Genomic DNA, 5,011 nt, shown 5'->3' on the forward strand with positions numbered 1-5,011 from the left:
TCACAACTGGACCAATAAGCAACATCACGAAAAACGGAGAAAAGAACGAGGTTGTCAAGGATTTCATTTTCCTTGGATCCACAATCGACTGCCATGGAAGCAGCAGTTAAGAAATCAAACAATGTATTTGGAAAATCTGCTGCAAAAGACCTCTTTAAAGTATTAAAAAGCAAAGATGTCACTTTGAGGACCAAGGTGCGCCTGACCCAAGCCACAGTATTTTCAGTCGGCTCATATGCATGTGAAAACTGGACAATGAATAAAGAAGACCAAAAAAGAATTGATGCCTTTGAATTATGGTGTTGGCAAAGAATGTTGAATATACCATGGACTGTTAGCAGAATGCACAAGCCTGTCTTGAAAGAAGTAGAGCCAGAGCACTCCTTAGAAGCGAGGATGGTGAGACTTGTACTTTGGTCATGTTTTCAGGAGGGACTATCCCTGGAGAAGGACATCATGCTGGTAAAGTATGGGGTCAGCAAAAAGAGGAAGACCCTAAATGAGATGGATTGACACAGTGGCTGCAACAACGGGCTCAAACAGCAATGACTGTGAGGATGGCACAGGACTGGGCAGTGTTTCATTCTATTGTACATAGGGTCACTATGAGGTGGAACAGACTTAACAGCACCTAACAATGAGGACAATGTTGCTAGCTCATTATTTCATTGGGTTCTTGGAAAAATCTTTTGCAGCTAGAAAACAAACCTTCCCTTTCCCTTCTTGCAGACAGAAGCCATGGAGAAAGAAGGTTCTTGACTAAGAATTTAATGAAGTCTTTCAGGAGCCATAGTCTCTAAGCTTCTTTTTGTCCAACTAAGGAAGACATATATGGGATGTGAGCCCCAGCAAGGGGCCTCTGTCTTGTTACCAGATTGTATGAAGGGGCATGATTCAAAAAGGGGCAGGAGGTGTAGAGGAATGAAGGAAAGACACTAAGCTTGGTTCTGAATGACCATGTGAGTGGGCTGGTCTGAAGATAAATGTGCCTTGAGAATTACAGTTAAACTGTAGGACTTAGACTAAATTGCCTCTGTGAAGGGCTTGTCCTCTGTGTTGTAAAAGTATGCATCTGGTGCAGCAGTTACCTACTGGACAGTGGAGAGAAATGCCCATAACCACACCGAAAGTAAGATTGAGAGGGGGTCACTGACTCAGAGACTCACACCCACCCTGGGCCTCCATGCACAGCTTGGAGCTCAGAACAAGCCCCCCAGAGGGCTCTGCAGGACTTGGGGGTTAAGTCCCTGGTCGTTCAGTCTGCACAATGCCAACTTGCACTGTGGAAGAAGGGAGGGTGGTCCTTCCTGGGATGGATCACACCTCTGGCCAGAGGTGGGATTTCCTGCAAGGTGGGATGGAAGAGAGTTTCTCAGGATGGGAGTGAGGAGGTGGAATACACAGTATTTTGGCAAGGAGGAACAATCCTCGGGGTAGGGAGTCAGATAAGACTGGGAATATGCATGAGGGGCCCTGCTGCCTATGACTGATGTAACTTCTTAGGTGTGTTTTCCTTGGGGTGTGAAAAATGTCCAATTTTGTACATAATTTGCTATTTTCTCTTTCTCTCCTACAATGTAATTTCCTTTAGTTGCTTCAACCCTTCAATAAAAATGCTTTGATGTCCATATTTAGCCATGTGTGGTGGAAAACAAGGAGGCAGGAGGGTAAAAGGGAAGGATGTCTCCTCTGCTGGCCCCGAGTGGAGGGGCCACAGCCTATGGAGAGGGCTATGTCTGGGAGCTCTACATGGTGGTCAGCAAAGAGATGATGGGGCTGAGAGGCCAGAACTTGAAGCAACGAAAAAAGCTTGCCTTACCAGGGGCAGCTTCTAAGTGGATAACACAGGGGGAGCCTAGGAGAAAACTTCGGCTTACCCACCAGATGATACTAGTTGCCATCGAGTCGATTCTAACTCATGGCAACCCCATGTGTGTCAAAGTAGAACTGTGCTCCGTAGGGTGTTTAATGGCTGATTTTTCAGACGTAGATCACCAGGCCTTTCTTCTGAGGTACCTCTGGGTGGACTCAAACTTCAGCCTTTCAGTTTGTAGCCAAGCGCCTCAACCGTTTGTACCACCCGGGACTCCTACCAGATGATAGAGCGATGTACTTCAAACTGTGGTTCACAGCTCAGTGGCTGGTGGTGAAATCTATTCAGATGGTCTCAATCAGCATTTTTTTAAGAAAATGAAATGGAAAAGAAACGAATAGAATTAGAAAATATCCAACCACAGGACTCTAATAAGAGTAAATAAAATATATATATATAGTGCTATCAGCACCATTTAATAAAGCTTTTATTTCAGTTATATGTGTGAGTGTGTGTGCTGGATTCATAATGTAAAATATATTTCTTGCTATTAGTTGGGATAAAAAACATTTGAAAGCCACTATGCTAAAGGAAGCTGGCCTTGAAAGAGGGTGGGCATGGAGGCAGACTCTTGAACTACCTCTAACAAGTTAGGCAGGACAGGTATTATAGACTCCATTTTACAGTTGAGAAACTGAGAAGTTACTACAAAAAAAAAAACTAACATTTATTGAGTACCTGCTGTGTTCCAAGCATTGTGCCAAGTACTTCTACAAGCATTTTTTCATCTGCTTCTAAAGGTAACTCTGAGGCTGGAGGTGGTATTCCCATGTTTACAGTGGAGGAAGAGGTTGATCGAGTGATTTGCCCAAGGTCTCATAAGTCTCAAAGCTTCTGAGTGGAGGATTCTGGTTTCCTGACTCCTAGCTAGGTGTTCCTTGCTGCTCAAGGAAAATCCTTTTTAAAAAGAATAGTAAAATAAAGCTAAATAAGAACTGTATACACCTGTTCCGACTTACCTACAAGTTCAACTTAAAGATACACTCAGGAACTGTCTCGTTCGTAACCTGGGGACTGCCTGCACTGAATACAGATGAATGAATCTCTAACAGTTAAGTTTTAGCCTTCAGTGGAGGGAGGCATTCAAGCCTAGCTCTCAAATCACACTTCAAAGGCTCCAACAAGCTCTGAGAAGTAAAACTCGCCCTGCATGGCTGGCTTGTGTGGGAGACAATTCATGGACCTCTTTTAGGCTGAACAGAAAGTACCCGGAGCATTAAAACTGAGAGTAAGGGTTTTCAGTGAAGGTCACCTAGAAGTAGAGAACAAAAGAACAGCACTTAAAGGGTATCCTTACCCATAAATTTTTCTCAAATGGTGAGCAAGTGTTTATTGGCTGCTACTGTGATAGTATATGTGAGGGAGTTAAAAGAAATACAAACCTTGGACAGTCAAGATGTTTAGCGTATATATGTGTATATATGGAGCCCTGGTGGTGCAAATCGTTAAGTGCTTGGCTGCTAACTGAAAGGTTGGCAATTTGAACCTGCCCAGAGGCTTCATGGGAGAAAGACTTGGCAATCTACTTCCATAAAGATTATAACCAAGAAAATCTATGGGGCGTTTCTGTCTGTCACATGGGGTCACTAAAATCAACTCAAAGGCCCCTAACAACAGCAACTCATATATACATATAAAACACCTTGACACACACATACACATGACTGTTGAAGAGTATATAACAGGGTACGTGTAACACAGGAGAGAAGACTGAAGTGGCAAACCAGAGTTAGGCTGAAGGTGTAATGGCTGGGATGTTTCATGGGGCAGATCTGTAATGCTGGAGAAAAGTGCTGCGAATTGTCATGGGGTTTTCAAACCGACAACATTTCATCTGTTTGTAGTTAGTGAGTATAATTTAGGTTTTCCACATCTAGTATCTGTGATAAGACTAGGAAATGCTCTCTGGGAAAACTTACTGGTTTAGCGATAGGAGCAAAGAGGGTCATTAAATGAGCTTATTTATCTGAGAAATGCCATGATTTATGAGATATCAAGGAACAAGGGTCTGCTGGTAATGTTAGGAGCCTGGGAGTGTTGACTTGTAGTTTTCTTGACCAGCTCTGTCCTTGACATGTGGTGTGACCTTAAGACCTTCATCCTACCTCATTCCCTTCATTTCCTGCTACTGCCCTGGCAGCTCACTCATCTCTTTCAAGCTGGCCTGCTCACAACCTCCTTTGTGTCCTACCGCTTCCCGGGACACACACACACACACGCACGCACACGCACGCACACACGCACGAACGCACACACACACACACAGCAGTCCTACTCTCTTTCTGGAAGTGAGCTTGTGTTGTTTTTCAGAGAGACTAAGGGGGAGGAAATTGTAGATGCTCACCTATCATATAACATAGTCTCATGTGTAGGGTATCTCAGTGTTCTTTATTTATTTTATTGCTCCCTGTATATGCCTCAAACCCTGGTAACATTGTGGTTAAGAGCTACAGCTGCTAACCAAAAGGTCTGTGGTTGGAATCCACCAGTTGCTTCTTGGGAATCCTATGGGGCAGTTCTACTCTGTCCTATGGGGTCACTATGAGTCGGAATCGACTTGATGGCAACAGGTTTGGGTTTTTTGTTTGTTTGTTTATATATGCCTCAAGGAGCCCTGGTGGCGCAGTGGTTAAAGCATTCCGCTGCTAATCAAAAGGTTGGCTGTTTGAACTCACCAGCCACTCCGCAGGAGGAAGATGCGGCTTCCGTAAAGATTTACAGCCTTGGAAACCCTATGAGGCCGTTCTACTCTGTCCTATAAGATTGCTATGAGCAGGAACTGACTTCACGGCAGTGGGTTTGGCTTGTATACATATGCCTCTGTCAGGATCCTACCATGTTTCATCCAGATTGGATTGCAGCTCTACAAAAGCTGGAACGGCCCTCTTTTCTATCCTGTACCCACAACCCATACAAATGCCCTGTGTAATAAACTTTCAACTGGATTATTAATGAAATTTATTGCCCATTTTCTAAAGTGGTGACCACAGTTGCCTCCCAAGCCATTTTAAATCATTAGGGGGAAAGAATCATATAAAAGTAAAGTATTAACTTACAAAACACTTCCCTTTAGACAAAATCCATAAATACTTTGCCTTTTGAGGTTTTTCGCATCACATGAAGAAACTTCCAAGATGA

The sequence above is a fragment of the Elephas maximus genome, chromosome 4 (genome assembly GCF_024166365.1).
Source record: "Elephas maximus indicus isolate mEleMax1 chromosome 4, mEleMax1 primary haplotype, whole genome shotgun sequence".
NCBI classification, from domain to species: Eukaryota; Metazoa; Chordata; class Mammalia; order Proboscidea; family Elephantidae; genus Elephas; species Elephas maximus.